The sequence below is a fragment of the Haematobia irritans genome, chromosome 5 (assembly GCF_050003625.1).
Source record: "Haematobia irritans isolate KBUSLIRL chromosome 5, ASM5000362v1, whole genome shotgun sequence".
Classification (NCBI taxonomy): Eukaryota; Metazoa; Arthropoda; class Insecta; order Diptera; family Muscidae; genus Haematobia; species Haematobia irritans.
Genome location: NC_134401.1, coordinates 173,063,041 through 173,084,410, shown reverse-complemented (window position 1 = coordinate 173,084,410; position 21,370 = coordinate 173,063,041).

Sequence of the window (21,370 nt, the reverse complement as noted above, 5' to 3'; positions counted from 1 at the left end):
CATATCAAAATTTTGTCCGCGCATCGCGAAAATCCGAGCTATTCGCACGCAAAGCTTTGCAAAATCGCTAAAAGTTGCCAAATCAACCGTTACAAATGTAATGCAATTAAAGTGTTTGGGGAACGTTTGTCGACAGCCAGGAAGTCTGGATCGGGGGGAAATCGAAAACCGGAAGCCGCTGAGACGACAAAGAGAGTTACCGGTAGTTTCAAGCGAAACCTCTCTCTCCGAGATGCCGCAAATAAGCTGGGTGTATCGTCTACAACCGTGCATGGAGCCAAAAAACGAGCAGGACTATCGACTTACAAGAAGGTAGTGACTCCAAATCGCGATGATAAACAAAATACGACGGCCAAAGCGCGATCCCGGAGGCTGTACACGACGATGCTGACGAAGTTTGACTTCGTGGTAATGGACGACGAAACCTACGTCAAAGCCGACTACAAGCAGCTTCCGGGACAGGAGTTTAATACGGCAACAGGAATGGGAAAGGTAGCAGATATTTTCAAGCACATAAAACTGTCAAAGTTCGCAAAGAAATATCTGGTTTGGCAAGCCATCTGTACCTGTGGCTTGAAAAGCAGCATTTTCATAGCTTCCGGGACTGTCAACCAAGAAATTTACGTGAAAGAGTGTTTGAATAAATGTCTACTGCCTTTCCTGAAGAAACACGGTTGTTCCGTACTGTTTTGGCCGGATTTGGCATCTTGCCATTACGGTAAAAAGGCCATGGAGTGGTACGCCGCCAACAACGTGCAGGTGGTTCCCAAGGACAAGAACCCTCCCAACACGCCAGAGCTCCGCCCAATTGAGAAATACTGGGCTATTGTCCAGCGGAACCTAAAGAAGATCAAAAAAACTGCTAAGGACGAGCAGCAGTTCAAGGCAAACTGGCATTCTGCGGCGAAGAGGGTGGACAAGGTGGCTGTACAAAATCTGATGGCAGGTGTCAAGCGTGAGGCCCGGCAATTCGGAGTTGGAAAAGCGAAAGCCTAACTGAATATTTTTCCTCAATTTTATACTAATTGAACTTGAAAAAGAAATTTAATTTGATTTTTTAAATAAACGATTTCACCGATTTACACGCGTTTTCCCTTGACCAAATTTTGACCGTATCACCCTTTATTTTTAGATCAATGATCATTTTTATAGAGTTCAAAACCACTTAGGGATGCTTTGAAGCACTCAGAAATGTCAGCATTGCAGAGAGAGGATAAACCACCTCTAAGAAACACGTTAATTTTGGGTCGAAACTGGGATTGAACCTACGATCCTTTGTATGCAAGGCTGGCATGCATCATGCAACAAACCATGTTATGGCGTGTATCCTTGAAGTTTTTGTTTTGCGGATAAACAATTGGACTGCTACAGAATGTTCTGGATATATGTAACTTTAGTCTCGAATATTCTCGAAAAAAAACTTAATTATACCCTGCACCACACTGTGAAACAGGGTATTATAAGTTAGTGCATATGTTTGCAACACCCAGAAGGAGACGAGATAGACACATGGTGTCTTTGGCAAGAATGCTCAGGGTGGGCTCCTGAGTCGATATAGCCATGTCCGTCTGTCCGTGAACACATTTTTGTAATCAGGTCGCAGTTTTAGTCCAATCGACTTCAAATTTGGCACAAGTATGTTTTTTGGCTCAGAATAGAACCCTATTGATTTTGGATGAAATCGGTTCAGATTTAGATATAGATATATATGGGAGATATATTTCGCTCGATATGGACTTATATGGCCCCAGAAGCCAGAGTTTTACCCTAATTTGCTTAAAATTTTGCACAAGAAGAACAATTAGTACTATAGTCAAGTGTGCCAAATTTTATTGAAATCGGTTCAGATTTAGATATAGCTCCCATATATATCTTTCGCCCGATGTGGACTAATACGGTCCCAGAAGCCAGAGTTTTACCCCAATTTGGTTGAAATTTTGCACTAGGAGTACAATTAGTAGTGTAGTCAAGTGTACCAAATTTTATTGAAATCGGTTCAGATTTTGATATAGCTCCCATATATATCGTTCGCCCGATTTACACTCATATGACCACTGTGGCCAATCTTTTACTCCGATTTAATTGAAATTTTGCACAGGGAGTAGAATTAGCATTGTAGCTATTCGTGCCAAATTTGGTTGAAATTGGTTCAGATTTAGATATAGCTCCCATATATAGCTTTAGCCCGATTTACACTCATATGACCAAAGAGGCCAATTTTTTGCTCCGATTTAGTTGAAATTTTGCACAGGGAGTAGAATTATTATTGTAGCTATGCGTGCCAAATTTGGTTGAAATCGGTTCAGATTTAGATATAGCTCCCATATATAGCTTACGCCCTATTTACACTCATATGATCACAGAGGCCAATTTTTAACTCCGATTTAGTTGAAATTTTGCACAGGGAGTAGAATTAGCATTGTGGCTATGCGTGCTAAATTTGGCTGAAATCGGTTCAGATTTAGATATAGCTCCCATATATATGTTTTTCTGATTTCTGCAAAAATGGTCAAAATACCAACATTTTCCTTGTAAAATCGCCACTGCTTAGTCGAAAAGTTATAAAAATGACTATAATTTTCCTAAACTTCTAATACATATATATCGAGCGTTAAATCATAAATAAACTTTTGCGAAGTTTTCTTAAAATTGCTTCAGATTTAAATTTTCCCATATTTTTTTACTAACATTGTGCTCCACCCTAGTACATTAGCCGACTTAAATTGTGAGTCTATAGATTTTGTAGAAGTCTATCAAATTCTGTCCAGATCGAGTGATATTTAAATGTATGTATTTGGGACAAACCTTTATATATAGCCCCCACCACATTTGACGGATGTGATAAGGTACCGAAAATTTAGATCTACAAAGTGGTGCAGGGTATAATATAGTCGGCTCCGCCCGACTTTAGGCTTTCCTTACTTGTTTTAAATAGCAACGTAGATAATAATGAAATACCAAATGTTGTAGGTTCTCACTGTTATTTTTTTACTCACAATTGAAGTGAACAATCTTTAGCTTTCTTGTAGATATATCTCGAAATTCTTTATGCTTCTGTGTCTTTTCATTGTTTGTTTGTACAATATTTATGTATTAATATTTAATTTAACTAATTATGTTGTTATGGTAGGGAGATTTTTTGTTTACTCAATTTCTGTTTGGGTTAGCTGTGGGCTCAGATAAAACTGGCAAGTGCTTGCCCTCTTGTTAATTCTTTTAAGAAATATGCAGTCGGGTTCATTCGAATAATGTTAGCTAAAATTAAAAATGCAAATTATTTATTAAAATAATAAGTGAGTACAATTTAATGCCCCATTCCTGGATGTTGTTGTAACGAGATTCAATAACTCGAATTTTACACATTGATATAGAGGATAAGACATAGCGGATAGTCGAGGGACTAAGGCCATCGGCTAAAATTTGAATGTGCAGCCATAACATTTGAAACAATGAAACGGGTATAGTGTTCATTCAAATTCATACTACGTATGGATTCAAATTTGGCGATCCAAACCTTTCTTCTAAGTATAGAATAATGCTGCTGATTGACTTCGACTGAAAACTTTATTTTTTAGTTTATAACATGGTTTCATGTTTAGAGACATTTAGTCTGATCAATCGATAAATATGTTTTAATTTGGATTTATAATTGCATCCGGCTATTAATCTCAATCATTACATTTCAATGTTGAACTGTACACAGAAATAATAAAGAAACTGTTTATTTGGAAGAATGTACTACATACACACAAAAAAATCACGAAATTAATTGATCCCATTAATTTTTAATCGAAATACCTTCAATCACAGAAATGATAGTATCAATTAAAAAAAAAAGGGAGCCACCGTGGTGCAATGGTTAGCATGCCCGCCTTGCATACACAAGGTCGTGGGTTCGATTCCTGCTTCGACCGAACACCAAAAAGTTTTTCAGCGGTGGATTATCCCACCTCAGTAATGCTGGTGACATTTCTGAGGGTTTCAAAACTTCTCTAAGTGGTTTCACTGCAATGTGGAACGCCGTTCGGACTCGGCTATAAAAAGGAGGTCCCTTGTCATTGAGCTTAACATGCACCCAGAGAAGGAATATGATCACCTCAAACATGTTTTAAGAGCAAAATGTTATTTTTGGGTGGTGACCATGTAGCATGGTTTTCGCAACCATGTTATTTTCTCGGAAATCATGTATTTGATTTCGGCAAGCAGGTTATATTTGACGAGAAAATAACATTTTAGTGACAAACGTGTTACATGGTCACCATACAAAAATAACATTTTGCTCTTGAAACATGTTTGAGGTGATCATATTCCTTCTCTGCGTGTGGAATCGGGCAGCACTCAGTGATAAGAGAGAAGTTCACCAATGTGGTATCACAATGGACTGAATAGTCTAAGTGAGCCTAATACATCGGGCTGCCACCTAACCTAACCTAACCTAACCTAAATTAAAAAATTAATTAAAAGTCAATAAAAAATTAATTGATCTAATTTAAAAATTAATTGATACTATTTATTTTTGTGATTGATTGTTGTTTCAATTAAAAAATTTGTTGAATCAATTAAATTTTTAATTGAAAAATTTTCGTGAATTTTTTTTCTGTGTTGAACAAAATAGCATTAAATTTTTTTGAGATTTCCATAATGCGCTGTTAATGAAAAATTTATATATGATGATTTACTTACTGCCATTATGATTTTTAAGTGCCTTTCACGAAATTCATCCTACTCATAAAGTCAAATATAAACTAAAAATCGATGACGCCAAATCATTCCATGTTAACCATACAATAGTTCATTTGTACTATTTTTAGAATTGTTAGAAAAAATTTCTTATGCTTTAGTTTCCATTGAACTTATTATAGTTTACAAACAAAATTTGAAACATACTTAGAATAAGGGTTAGTTTTAAATCAGTTTTTGCTGTGTACTTATTCAAATTACACAAAGTGTCGAGAAATTTATGAGCGAATAAATTACTTCACACATTTTTAAGTTTAATTTATGAAGTTTTAATGAAAGTTAATTAGTTTCATTAATGAGTAATTTATTCTGATAAGATCTATGGTGGAATAGAATTACTGTATGCTTTTCCACTAAAATAGGACAGACCAAAACACATGTGTCATTGACGAAATAAATGCGATTTATTGAAAATATCATAGACCTCAGCATATTTTTTCATTTACTGATCATTTAATTCTAAATAATGTAATGGGAGATATATTACATCATAATGATTATTTTATGGCTGGTATTTGATCACCCACCCAGAAAAAAGTGACCCCTTCTTTAAGTTAAAATGAACTCATTGTGAAGAAAGTTGAACTTCGTATAGCGCCAAAGACATTTTTATTTGTTTGAACGATGTGATTTTCGTAGAAATTAGGAATAATTCATTCCGTATATTAGTTAACATTTTCCTATATTTATATACCACTATACTACAGAATGAAAAAATTTAACTAATTTGAATTCATATATGGAATGATTTTATTGAAATTTTTTCATTCATTTCGACAAATCTTACACATTTGTGGTAAAACTTTTACTTCATAATTAGAACTGCTTACCTTTGTTTTTAAATACAATTTTATTTATTTCTAAAGGGTGATTTGTTAAGAGCTTGATAACTTTTTTTTAAAAAAAAACGCATAAAATTTGCAAAATCTCATCGGTTCTTTATTTGAAACGTTAGATTGGTCCATGACATTTACTTTTTGAAGATAATTTCATTTAAATGTTGACCGCGGCTGTGTCTTAGGTGGTCCATTCGGAAAGTCCAATTTTGGGCAACTTTTTCGAGCATTTCGGCCGGAATAGCCCGAATTTCTTCGGAAATGTTGTCTTCCAAAGCTGGAATAGTTGCTGGCTTATTTCTGTAGACTTTAGACTTGACGTAGCCCCACAAAAAATAGTCTAAAGGCGTCAAATCGCATGATCTTGGTGGCCAACTTACCGGTCCATTTCTTGAGATGAATTGTTCTCCGAAGTTTTCCCTCAAAATGGCCATAGAATCGCGAGCTGTGTGGCATGTAGCGCCATCTTGTTGAAACCACATGTCAACCAAGTTCAGTTCTTCCATTTTTGGCAACAAAAAGTTTGTTAGCATCGAACGATAGCGATCGCCATTCACCGTAACGTTGCGTCCAACAGCATCTTTGAAAAAATACGGTCCAATGATTCCACCAGCGTACAAACCACACCAAACAGTGCATTTTTCGGGATGCATGGGCAATTCTTGAACGGCTTCTGGTTGCTCTTCACTCCAAATGCGGCAATTTTGCTTATTTACGTAGCCATTCAACCAGAAATGAGCCTCATCGCTGAACAAAATTTGTCGATAAAAAAGCGGATTTTCTGCCAACTTTTCTAGGGCCCATTCACTGAAAATTCGACGTTGTGGCTCGTTAGTAAGTCTATTCATGATGAAATGTCAAAGCATACTGAGCATCTTTCTCTTTGACACCATGTCTGAAATCCCACGTGATCTGTCAAATACTAATGCATGAAAATCCTAACCTCAAAAGAATCACCCTTTATAAGCAATTTTATCTTCAATAAAAGACATGTTTTATTAATATATTGAATATATTTATTAAGAATCAACAGCATCGAATCTCTTTGAAATATTAGTTTATTATTCCACTATTTCCAATTTCCGTGTGATATTATCAACTGTAAAACGCACTTTTTCTTCTTCTTGTACTTTTCACTTTTAATAAGTTGCTGCCTAACGATTTTGTCCTCCTTTTACAATTTCAATACCTACAAATATAAAAAATCATAAAACATTTTTGTTGCAAAAGGTTAGCGTCACTGAATATTACCTGATAATTGAAGATTCCAAAATGAAGACAAATGAAAGGGTTGTTATTCTGCTGGTGTTTTCTTTCTTTATACACTATCACGAACATTGATAGATTTATTTAAAAAAACGAAAAGTTTTCTCACTAATTTAAAATAACAAATATTTTATATATTTTATTTGTTATTTATTATATTATTTTACCATATTATTTTTTAACAATCTCTCCGTATACCAAAACAACGCGATTCCAACTAAAAAAACAACCGACGCGAAAATATATCGATTACACTACGAATGAACTAAAATATTTTTCTATGCCGAGTGTTGTTCGTATGTATGAAAAACTTTCTATTATAAAGGAAGTCGCAATTATCATTTTATAAGAAATTTTACTAATTTTGAGGAAACTTAGTTTTAGTTCGGTTTTTGTTTATTTTTACGAATGCTTTGTTATCGGTGAATAAAATTTTCTTTTTCAGTAGTAAATTCTTATACCCAGCGAAGAAAATAGTATGAGTAAAATTCCATGCCTTATTCTAGTTAATGAACTATTCTTAACTGCTTACTGTTTAGGATTTTTTTACTGAAACGAGTAAATTTTATTATTTTTCACAAAAATTTACCTTAATGGAAATAAAATGGATAAACTATATTGATGAAAATTTTTCCTTTAGTTTCGAAGGCACTTTTTTCTGGGTGCCGTTACCAATGTACTACGCTACAGTAAATTGTTCTTATGATAATCTTGCCCGAGGCGGTTAGGCGAAATACATTTCGTACCACCCTCGAAAATCCAAAATATTTTAATGTAAATAAATTAACTGGCCCATATCTTTTATATGTGATCACAAAATTTTCATTTGGATTCATTTTTATTTTCAATAACTACCACTACTATATTTAAATCATATACAAGATTATGACAAGATTTATTTTCCTAGAAAATGCCATGATACGTAAAAATGAAATTTCTCTTGACATGGGGCAAATCATTTTTGAAAGGCATAGATATAATATATAGGCAGCCTTGGCTGATTAAAATAGGTCACGTATTTTCCAGAGCCTTGACACTGAAAGTAAACTGAAAGGCGAAATGTTTTATTTTTAGATATATATTCCACACCTGTTTAACTGTTAAATATCATTGATCGCTCTTACATAAATTACATATATGCCTCTATTTTACAAATTTCAAAATGAAGTAGTCCAGAAGAGATATATTAAGGGGTTTATAAGAATAAGGCCTAGTTAAGATTTCTTCTAGGAATGTAAAAAATCTGCATTTTGAATAGAATTTTTATTTTAAGGTGGGTATTAAGTTCGAGTTTAGCCGCTAAAAACGTCATTTTTTCACGATTACTTAATCCATTTTAAGGAATACAAACTTTGTGAAAATTTGCTTTGGGCTTTTCCCCATCAAGTTATAATAAAATTTCCAACAAATATGTATAATTTCATGCATTTTTCTTACTGATTTAGATTTCACTTTAGCGATTTTAGCGGCTAAACTCGAACTTAATACTCACCTTTAATTTGCATATTTGAGATATTCAAGCGGGTTTGGACAAAGTCGGACATTACTATACCTAGAATCGAACAGCCATCAATGATAAATCACAAAGTTGAATTACTTTGTTTATGTGTGTGCGTAACAAAACCCATTATTAAATTGATGATTAAATTTAACTCATTTATTGGAAAAAATTATTTAAAAAAATAAATGGTACACGCAGAGAAGGAATATGATCACCCCAAATGTTACTTTTTCACGGAAAACATGTGGCATGTTTGTCATAACCATGTTCTTTTCTCGCAAATGATGTATCTTATTTCGGAAAGCATGTTATGTTTGGCGAGAAAAGAATATTTTTGCGACAAAAATGCTACATGGTCGCTGTGAAAAAGTAACATGGTGCTCTTGAAACATGTTTGATGTGATCATATTCCTTCTCTGGGTGTGTGTAGTTACAATATAGGGCATCTTTAGGAGAACATTTTTGAAAGTGCTTTTAAAATCGTGCCTTTAGAAGAACTTCCAATTTTTTTTGCTGGGTAGTTAGTACAATGACAAACTACAATACAAAAACAAAAAATGGTATTTGGTACAATTTTTAAGATATACTTAGGATAATGAAAATTTCATTGAAATCAATTTCATGAAAATACATGATTAATATCAGTTATGTTATGAATCTTTTATATTTCATTAATTTTGCCACATTTTGAATTCAAGTATTCTCTTAAATACTTCGCAAAATCATCTTTATGGAAGCCTATCGCAATAGGAGAAGCGAAAATATAGAGGCCTCAAAATCCTCATATTTTACCACTGGATTATGTGTAGTTTTTTTTGTCTGAGAATATTTTCTGAAGACTCTCATCTCTCTACCCTCTCTTATGAGCTCTCTAAACTATTTTCATTTCTCTGTTTACAAATGAAAACCCAAAAGAAACGTTTGCTATAAAACATGTCATCATTGTTCCCATTCGACTGATTGCACTTCCCACCAACCATATGATTTCCTTCCGAAAGCAAACAAAACGGGCTAAAAAAGATAAAAAGAAAGCACACAGCGCAAAAAATACCATAGAACAAAGGAACAAACAAACAGCTATCGGAAGGACAGACATGTAGAAGAATACGTTTATATTTTCATTTGTTTTGTTCACTTCTACATCCGTTCCTTGTTTTTATTTTCTATGGATACGTCGACGTCTGCGCTAAAGCGTGCGTGCATGAATGGCCTAGCCTTCTATCCAGCAGATATACACAATACATTCAACCATACACATTCACGATATATTTATCCACAAAATAAATATGTATGAATAGAACACTTCTGATGGTTGACATGCTAAAGACCATAACACCCTTTTGTATAAAATGCCCGATTTCAATTTGTAAGGGGTTGATAAATATGAAATAGTTTTGTGAAATAAGGCAAAAATTGCATTTCACCACACATAGCTCTAAGGAAAATCAGTATTATTCATAAAAAAATCATATTATCATGATAGACTATATGTTTATGTATGTATACCCTACAATATTTCTAGCACCATTCTTGCGATATCACAACTAATGCTTTCCAAACTTTTTGTCGTAAAACTTCCAGAGTACAGTCTCTGATAGATATCATTTCCAATACTCTTTTTCTTCTCCCTGAATAGTTGTTTTCTCTCTCACTCTCAAATTTCGTATCAGTGAATTTAAATTAATTGTTTATGTGTCTGTGTTAAATTTTAGCAAGTTGTGAACAATTTTATATTTTTGGCGGTTCTATTTACCATCACAAAAAGAGACGGTTATTGTGAAATTTTCAGAAATATAATTTTTGTTTTCTAAATATAAACGTTATTAACTTTTGGTTATACTGGAAGTATTCGAAATTTTTTTTATCATTAAGTTCAAATGTATTACAAAATGTGCAGAACTTTGTTTAGCCTGTACAATATTTTTAGTCATATTTATTTTAAAAATAAAAGAACAAACGCTTCATAACATCAACAAAAGATCGATTTATTTAAAAATATGACAACCAATAAAAGTATGTAAATACAATAACGAATGACTTCCGATAGATTTTTATTTTTACAATATTTGGCAGACGCGTACTTGCAACTCTTCAATTTAGTAACATGGCGTAATGCAGCTCCTCACCAGTGAAAGCACTATTTAAATGAAAATTAGGTGTGTGTTTTGGATTTTATCACCATCTATGGCAATGACGCTTAATTATATCATGATTAACAGATACATTTTTATCGTAGCAGATTTTTGGTTATTTGAAATAAAAAATATTTCCCGGCTATATGACCATTATAGATATGGTGTTAGGTTATTTTGAATTTTATCCAAGAATACACTATATGGGGATGCATATACATACACACCACAGTACGCCCATATTGCGCACAATTCCAAAGTAAAGAAGAACACAATATACAATGCTGTAGTACCGGCGTATGGAGTTTGCTCACAGTTACTCTGTAGTACGTAGTGCTCGATATACGCGACATGTAAGTCTTTCTGTCGCTGCTGTTGAAGTATCTGTCGCCTGAGTCGTATTCCTTAATAAAGTTTCGTGTTGGCTGTGATGATATAGCAAGGCGTTCGTGTTGGTTCTTTTTATTATTGTTTTGTCAACAACATTGCCTGCTCCATAAAGAGAGGAGAGCTTGATTAGTTTTAATGAATGAAATGAATTCGATACAGATACAATTCAATTGAATTCAACTGAACTTAGCTCTACTGAAAGTGAAGTAAAGTGTGTGCTGGTGACGTGAAGATATAACAAACGAGGCAGAATAGATAGATTCAAAACAGTAGCGCCGATGCCTAAGGCAACAGTATAGCCATCCATCTAGTCAACAGTTATTCATCCCATACCATCCTATAATATGCCATTCCCCAATATCCAATGTCCACCACCAAACAGCTGAACCCCATTTGAACCAAATGTCAAATAATAGTCAAACAAATCGTAAATAAAAACAGCATCAAAGTCAACAAGAAATTAACAACAAACACAAACGCCGCCGCCGTCGCATCGCGCAAACTTTTGTATTTTAAAGAAGCAAAAAAAAAAATTGATCTCGATCTTTATCGTTCGCTCGTTTGCTCGTTCGTGCATTTATGACTTTAATTTGAAAATTCTTAATAATTAAGAACAAAAACCACAACAACAACAAAACAAAAGCAATAACAACGAATTACGTTCGATATGAAATTAACAGAAAATTTCACAATCCATACTGCCATTCATCGCCCCAGTAAATAAACGAATTGTAATAAAAACATAATTAAGATCTACTGTCAAACGGCCAAAGAAAAACACAAAGTCAGAGTACAAAAAAAAAAAAATATATATAAATTCTCAAAACAGTCTCACGAAAATAAGGAATAAAAAAAAGCAAATGATACTATGGTGTTTCAATTAATGTTTATTACTTTTTAATAATGATGATGATAATAATAATAATAGAACATTAGCCATTCTATATCTCAGTGTGTTTGTACAGTTTGTGACAAAATATCTATGAATGTTTGAATTATTAATCCAAATACTTGGAGTCCGCTCTTCTTTTTGTTCTACTTACCGATGGGATACATCTGGTGAAGTAAAACTGATGAGCCATCATTTTTCATCTACAGTTGCAAAATATATAAAATCAATTTTTATTCTTACAAAAGTAACTAAATTACTTGAGGAATTATATTCATCACCTGATGCTCCACTATTAAATGCGAATGAATCATTACGAGTTGCTCGGGACATTAGAAATTATTCGAAATGTAAGTACTGCTACAAACAACAATAACAAGGCGAATTGTGTTGGAAACACTAACTTGCTTGATAAATACCTCATTATGCAAATTAGACATTACAAACAAATTGTTTGTAATCGTTTTTGGTGGTCGCTGCAAAAACTGAAACAATGAGTGTGAATGCTCATTGTCTGTCAATATGATACTTAATTCGTCAACAATTTGCTGAAAGCAAATTTTGTAGGATTTTATTATGCTCTGTGATTTTACTATAAATTCTGGATTTGTTATTGAGAAGAGTATATTGAATTTATGGGGAGAGAGAAAGAGAGAGAGAGAGAGAGTGGGAGAGTGAAAAACAAAGAAAATATATCCGTTAGGGGGTTGATCTGAGATGTTTACGTTATTCTAGAAAACAATTTACACGTGTATGTAATGGATGAATGCTTTAAGCACACCCGAATACGATTTCCAAAAGTTTTTTCCTAAAAGGTTGTCCAATCGTGATGCGAAGTTTTTATTGGGGGTTTGAGCTTGTTTATGCATTTGACATTAGATCTCTCTGCATAAATAGGGCTCCTATTTTGGTTTTTGCCGTAGAGTAATTGCGGAAATTTGACAGACTACAGATTGAAGGAACTTTGGATAGCTGATGCATATCGAAGAAAATCGTTTGCATTGTGAGAATATTTCAGAGTAGAATTCGATTGTTTAAGGATAATCCGAGAGATTGTTTCGTAACATAGAATTGCTGGTACTCAACGGATATTAAACACGGTGGCTCCCGTGGTGCAATATGAAGGACTATTTTCTTTAAAATAATGATCTTTTAATTAAAAGAAATTTTTATGTCATTCAATTTAGGACACATATATGGGAAATTTCCGTCCTTCTGTTAAAGTCGTATGTCTTTGAACTAAGGAAATGTTCCTTAAAGTTAAGAAAAACATTTTTGATTTAATGAAATCGCCTTTAAATTAATTGATATATTGAATCTTTAGATTTAAGATAAAAATGCTTCAAATATAGGCTAAGACTTGTTTTAAGGACTTTGCACTTTTCGTTTAAAAATTATTTTTTGGGAAATAAAAAAACATTTTTCATTTTGAAGTATCTTTTATTATTTCAATTTTAAAACTCTATTAGTATATCACAAAAAGAGAATGAGAACTGTATCCTAATTTTATTATTGCTCCTAGATATAAAACTAATATAGGTCCTAAATAAAAATTACCAAAATCCTTAAGAGAAGGTAAAATTCTTTGGATCCAAGTAAACTTTTTTTGAGTGCAGATGATGATAATCCCAAACACATTTCAAGACCATAATGTTACTTGTTCACGGGGGTTATATCCGAATAAAATCTGATGTCGCAAGCATGTTATGTTTGGCGAGAAAACAATATTTTTGCGACAAAAATGTTCTATTTTCTCCGATGTAAGATTATACTCCTGAAATATGTTCCATATTCATATGAGCAAGTGAAAGAGAATAATTTTCTTCGACAAGTGGTACCGCTTTTTCTTCCATTCATTGTCGAATATGTTTGGGGTGACAATAATGCTCCATGTTCACCATCTAAAAATAATATTTTACTCTGGAAACATGTTTGGGGTGATCATATTCTTTCTCTGGGTGGGTCAAGTGTATTCCTACTTTTTCACACTGTTTACTCGTATTGTGGAGGCATTACTTGTCGGACACGGAAAAAAAGGCATGTCCGGTGCCAAAGAATTTTTCTTTACATTATGAATTTTGGTATTGTTTCCGAGCCAATGAAGCGGAGATACGTTTAAGTAAGGATACCTTTAAGACACCAATCTCTTTTAAATTTTAGTTTTGGGTACTTGATTCTGCTTTTTCTTCATGTGATATGTGACAACTTAAACTTTCAAATTAAGATTCGAAATCAAGTAGAAATTATGATGTTTCAAGTAAAAATACAATAAGATGTTGAAATACATCTGCTATTTTTGAACGCTTTTTTGCTTTGTGGTCAAGGTACAAAAAGACAACAAATTTAAAGACAATAATTTTGAAGAAGAAGTTGACTTTAGTCAAACAAAATTTTCGTTCATGTTAAATATAATAAAATACTAAATACAATACAAAAAAACGTCGACTTTTCAATAAACGCAACAGTAAAATACGTGTCTTTTATAAAGTTGAAAAATTCGCTTTTTTAAAGTTTAATGAAAATCATAAGCTGAGTACTCGTACTATGTTCAGTTTTCAAGCTGAACACCAGCTTGTTTTCACGGTTATTTTTTTAAATTAATTAAGTTAGAAATATAAAATTAGTTGCAATCAATTCCTTGGATGTTTTCCATCCATTATTTGGTAAGACTTGATCAAAATATAATCGTCTTCATAAATATATTTGTACTTTTATTTTAGTGTTTTGGTGAAAAAATCGAACATAGTACTCACCTATAGATTGAAAATGGGATTGCAATCAGAATCGACAAGGGTGTTTTAATGATTACAATCCCTTTTTCAGTCTATGATTATGAGTAGAGTGGTTTCGCCTAGACTTTCTAACCATAAACATTTGCCATTTAGTTTGGTAATACTTTTTTCTTAATTAAAATGAATTTTTATCATTTCGCCCACGCGCATAGTTTTTCCTGCATCTTTCTGTAAATGCACATGCATACACTCAAAAAATTATTATTAATTCCTAAACTTTATTCTATACAAACGAACATTTTTTGCAGTTTTATTTTAGTCATATGTAATGTAATAAAAATTCAATATTCCAACAGACTTCATCCTCACCTACGTTGTACCCAAAAATACACAATATCGGAAATAATGTAATTTTACGTGCATTGCACACTTTTCCCAAGATTTCAGAAAAGTACAGCGCTTGTCCTGCACGAAATCGTAAACAGTTTTTGAATAATAGATTTTTATTTACGAAATTATTGTAACAAATTTTTTTTTGAACATTTCTATGAAATTCGAAACAAAAAAGTCCCAAACGTTTTATTTCTTTGCGTGTACGTTTTATAGTATATTTTTAAATTATATTTAAAAAACCAAATTTCAATGTCTTTTTTTGGCACCAGTGTCAACGTTCAATATAAGAATAAGGTATATTGCATGGATTTTTGTATTTCGGAGAGAAATGTGTTTCTATTCCCATATATGTGAAATCACCTAACGTCTAAACATTTAATTTTACAGAATATTTTTGTGTTCTCTTTCAATGCACTGCACAGTTCAATGAAGAGTTACAAAATATTGCTGGGAATATTAGCTGTGTTTTTTTGATAAGACATCTCGAAATTTTTAATAAAAGTTCATTTTTACTTGAGGATGAATCGCATCTGTAAAGCTTTTATATTGCCACGAAAGAAATATAAGAAAAAATTCTAATTTTAAGGTATGTTATATATTAAAAGTTTTACCATCATAATTCAAGATCACTTAGCCTATACATGCCATTGCGGACCATAGTGGTGAACATCTCTCTTTTCACTGAGTGCGATTTAATGTTTAGCTCGATAGAGTGATATTATGCGGGAATAATTTTTGTTGTTTTTGATCTCAGCTTAACTAAACTACAAGTGTAGCTTAACCAACAGAGGAAAAGTATGCTTGTCAAATTTATTTGGGCAAAGACTATAGACTGCAAGATGGTTGGATGTACAGCTGTTTCGGAATTACCACATTCCTCATTAGCATCCTCTACTTGCAACAAAACTATCAACCAATTATCAGAATAAATTCGGGTAGTTCACTCATCCCAAAGTGAACTACACTTGAACCTTCCGAAAAAAGGTTTCATAGTCGGCTACTGCCTAAACAAATTTGCAAGCATATCTATTTTCCTTTGTGATCGATTTGAATGTAGTTGGCTGGGTTTGTTTTTGAGCGTGCTTCCTCTATCTTCATTCGTTTTGTTTGTATAGTTTTTCTAATATCCTAGAATGCGCAAATATTTCTGCTTCCGCCACATGGTAAAAATAGAAATATCTATCTGGTTAAAATAATAACTGTAGCCGAGTGTCTGGCCCCGCCAACAAAAATGGGTCGGCTTTATCCTCTGGTCCAAAATGCTATGGATTACATACATATGTATCATGTAAACATGAGTCAAATAAAAAACATTTGTTTGATTTGGTCTTTATTAAACTTTGAAATAAGTAAACAACCGTTTATCATAAACAGACTCTTTTGGCAAACGAACATGGCAAACCATGTTCGTTTGTCTAAACTTACATTAAAAACTACCATGTTTCCTTTCCTGATATTGATGGTCACTGTATGGAAGGTACAATTTCTGGCCGATGACATTATTACATCCTATTTTTGTACTAAATCACCTGGAATAATTTTAGTATTACGATTCGCAGATATTGTATGGATTAGATCTCGACCGAAGCTTTGGTTTCGGCCAAAAATTGATAATAGGGCTTTGGCGTCAAGAGGCCGATTAACCGAGCCGAAGCTTTTTGAATAATTTATTTCATATTGAATTCATCCAATGTTGAATTTGTCTCAGTCAAAACTCCCAGTATAAATAAAATAAAAAAAATTCAAAATGTCTGTTAGTTCTAAAAGAATATTGTAATACATGCACTGAATTACCTTATATTGTTGTTTTTTATGCATTTGTTGAATAATATATTCTAATATTGAACGAAAACACTCCAATTACTAATTTCTTTAATTACTATTTTCAGGAAAAAAATCGGCTTCGTCCGATTATTGCTTGTTTTGACGAACATCGGCTTGGGTTTCAGCCAAAAAAGAAACGCTTCGGTCGAGTTCTAGTATGGATACTATGCATTAATGGAATTTGTTCTCCATTAATGCTGTTAAGATACAAAACAATTCCATTATTTAGTTTGCCGCTCAATTGTACGTAATACAGGCTGCGAATGAACTTTTTAGCTCAACCTTCGGAATTTTTTGTATTTTGATATTTTTCGATTATTGATCGTAAAATTTGAGTTTTTGGCATTAAAAGTGTCAATGTCATTGGGTGTGAGCATTGCTCTCAACCAAAAATTTATGAAGAAAGTGGATAAAAATAGACCGACACTACTTTGCAGAAGAATGCAGTACATTATTTTCCGCAGAGCTATACATTTATAATTTTCAGATTATTTTATTAACAAATGAGAGGTGTAAACATAAATTAAAATTAGGCATTTTTGAAGTAGATAGATTCTATAGAAATTTATAGTACGTTGTTACAGTATTTAAAATATGTACATTGTTGAAATGACAAGATTATGTCTTAATTTTTGTTATTGAGAACCTCTTAACCCTCTTGTTTAATGTATTTCTTCTTCTCCCATCAGATTATTTAATTAAGCTTAATATAACAAATTGAATTGAATTAAAATAGATTAAATTGTATTCTCAAACTTTCTGTATTTGTATTTCTTTATCTCTGATTAAGTTCCCAATATCCGTTAAGATGTAATAGATTAAAGGAAAATAATGTAATAGGTTAAAGGAGAAAATATTCTAAGTGGCAACTCTGTTTCTTTTTGTCCTTTTATTCTTTCGATCAAGTAGCCTGCGAGCTCACTTTCTACTTCCTCTTTCTCTATCCAGCCGTCGCCTAGGACACATCACTCTCCATCGTCTAATAAAACCTAAAATTGAAACCTAATCTCTCGAATAATCCCTGTTTTATTGTTCCCATATTAGGACATGTAAGTATCTGTTCTGGTTTAAATCCTAAAACCGTCAAAGGAGCATGAGCTCCATGCCAAAGTGATTTCTCTTTGTGTGAATTAGAAGTGCCATATCGGAGCCTATGTTTCGTCTACCAGGTGAAAGGTGATCCTCCTCTTCTCTTTTCGTCCATAACTCATCGCTGAAGCTAAGTTCATTTAAGTAATCTATCATTATAATCATCACCTCTAATGCCCGCCTTTAGGCTCGTTTCATTAAATCAGCAATCTTTTAGTAAAACGCACCTTAAGACAACAAAAATGAATAAAATAAAAAGAAAACTTTGTTAATTCAAGAGGCTTTACAGCATATACTGAATTTTACCGAATATTTTTGTTGTTGTTTAGTTTTCTTCCTTTTTGTGTCGTTAACATAGAATATTTAATCCGCTGGCAAAAATCGGGCATTAGAGGGTTAAGTAAAAGCCCATGGCATAATGTAATGACGTTCTTAAACCGCTGTATAGAGAAGTGCTTACAATTCATTCTTCATAAGGATCAATTATGATTTTTCAGTCTTATATAGTCTACTTGGGGATAGTTTATACATATGCAACGTTCCGAACGTAGGGATCCCTGTATATTGCATAGACAATTTTTTTCTCATATATTGTGCTGACAACTCATCGATATTCGATATTTACTCAGGGTTTATACCACTCACGAGATATAATGGATAGGTCAGTGTATTAAGGAGCTTTCAAAAACAAACCACTAACCGTTCGCTTGCTTCAATAATGTTGGTTTCGTGTATTTAAGGTTCATCACATAGCTTTAGCAGGCATAAAAACATTTAGAAACCATGGGTTACTTGAGATAGTGGTGGTGTGAGCGCTTTATTTTTGTGACAGATATTCGCTCATTCGCCAAGGGACGAATACTTTAAAGCTTGCACAAAAAGCCAATAATGTCGAAAACAAATAAAAAATAGTTCTCACTCGGATACAAAAGACTATAATGGCACCTCTTGGAGTTCGAGGTATACTTGTTGGTGGTATGGGTGCACATGTATTACCAAACGATTTGTTCGTTATCAATAATATTCTAGTTTACTCTCTTGTATGTACACAACATGACCGATCACATATGTGATGACAAAATTCCGTATCTCTTCTGGGCCGACGACATACACATGTAAACGCCATACACTGATTGTCAAAGTAAATCGGTAAACAATTTCCCTCAGCGATTGACTTCGTATTATGCATAAAATCGTTATCTTACTTCGCAATTGCGAACGTTCTTCACTGTGGGCGATTTAAAGTAAAAGAAATTCTGTAAGACCAGAACAACAAACACTGTATAGGAAATTTTAACTAAAGGGTGATTCTTTTGAGGTTAGGATTTTCATGCATTAGTATTTGACAGATCACGTGGGATTTCAGACATGGTGTCAAAGAGAAAGATGCTCAGTATGCTTTGACATTTCATCATGAATAGACTTACTAACGAGCCACAACGTCGAATTTTCAGTGAATGGGCCCTAGAAAAGTTGGCAGAAAATCCGCTTTTTTATCGACAAATTTTGTTCAGCGATGAGGCTCATTTCTGGTTGAATGGCTACGTAAATAAGCAAAATTGCCGCATTTGGAGTGAAGAGCAACCAGAAGCCGTTCAAGAACTGCCCATGCATCCCGAAAAATGCACTGTTTGGTGTGGTTTGTACGCTGGTGGAATCATTGGACCGTATTTTTTCAAAGATGCTGTTGGACGCAACGTTACGGTGAATGGCGATCGCTATCGTTCGATGCTAACAAACTTTTTGTTGCCAAAAATGGAAGAACTGAACTTGGTTGACATGTGGTTTCAACAAGATGGCGCTACATGCCACACAGCTCGCGATTCTATGGCCATTTTGAGGGAAAACTTCGGAGAACAATTCATCTCAAGAAATGGACCGGTAAGTTGGCCACCAAGATCATGCGATTTGACGCCTTTAGACTATTTTTTGTGGGGCTACGTCAAGTCTAAAGTCTACAGAAATAAGCCAGCAACTATTCCAGCTTTGGAAGACAACATTTCCGAAGAAATTCGGGCTATTCCGGCCGAAATGCTCGAAAAAGTTGCCCAAAATTGGACTTTCCGAATGGACCACCTAAGACGCAGCCGCGGTCAACATTTAAATGAAATTATCTTCAAAAAGTAAATGTCATGGACCAATCTAACGTTTCAAATAAAGAACCGATGAGATTTTGCAAATTTTATGCGTTTTTTTTTAAAAAAAAGTTATCAAGCACTTAACAAATCACCCTTTATAACGAAATAAATAATAAATTAAAAAAATACTTGACTCCCAAGATTATGATCTACTCTAAAGTTTTTTTGTTTTTTAAAGAAGCTGGATCTTTGGCTCGGAATCAATACCAAAATCCTTAAGGGAAGGTCAAAATCTTTAGAACCAAGTAAACTTTTTTGAGAGTATTAATGAAAATTTCTATTACGTAAAATATGTTTTATTTTCAGTAAAAATACTATGAATCGGGCGGTTCAGATTTGAATTGGGAGTCACAGTGGCGGCTACCCGTTGTATATGGTCTCAAAAATTTGTAAAATTGTAAAAATTATCAACATGGAGTCTACGGTAGATAAGGCAATTGTCCAAGACTTTTTTGCAACTTTGAACTACGGCTACACAGTTGGTAGAAAATTTACTAAAAATTTTTTTACTGTTTGTTAGAATAGTAGAATTCTTGATGTTTTGGAATATTTTTCAAAATTTTTCTATTAAAATAAACTTTTGACAAAATTTTATATAGAAAAAACTTTGACAAAATTTGCTATACAAAAAATTTTGACAAAATTTTCTATAGAAATAAAACTTTGACAAAATGTTGTATAGAAATAAAATGTTGACAAAATTTTGTCAAAGTTTTTTTCTATAGAAAATTTTGTCAAAAGTTTATTTTAATATTTATATGAAATAAAATTTTGACAAAATTTTCTACAGAAATAAAATGTTGACAACATTTTCTATAGAAATAAAATTTTCTCTTCGTTTTGTTTTGTTATTGTTGGTTTTGCTCTTTAAGCATTGTTGTTGTTTTTTTATTTCAGCTTAAAACCATACATTGACTAAACTACAAGTGTAGCTTAACCAACAGAGGAAAAGGCATAGGAAAGAGATATGTTTGTTTCGAATTTATTTCGGCATAAGCCGGCTATCATACAAAACCTTTTTTCGGAAGGTTCAAGTGTGGTTCATTGTTGGGTTTAATGAACTGCTTGAATTTATTCTGATACTTGGTTGATAGTTTTGCTGCAAGTAGAGGATGCTGATGAGGAATGTGGTAATTCCGAAACCTGCGTCCATCCAACCATCTTGCAGTCTATAGGGCTTTGCCCAAATAAATTTGACAAACATTCTTTTCCTCTGTTGGTTAAGCTACACTTGTAGTTTTATGGTTTTAAGCTGAAATAAAAAAACAACAAAAATTTTGACAAAATTTTCTATAGAGATAAATATTTTCTATAGAAGTAAAATGTTGATAAAATTATGTTGACAAAGATTATTTTGTTTAGTAGTTTGTTGGTAAAATTTTCTCCGAAATTTAATAGATTATTTTTGGCTCGCAGCCGTGTTTTGAACTCTAAAAATCC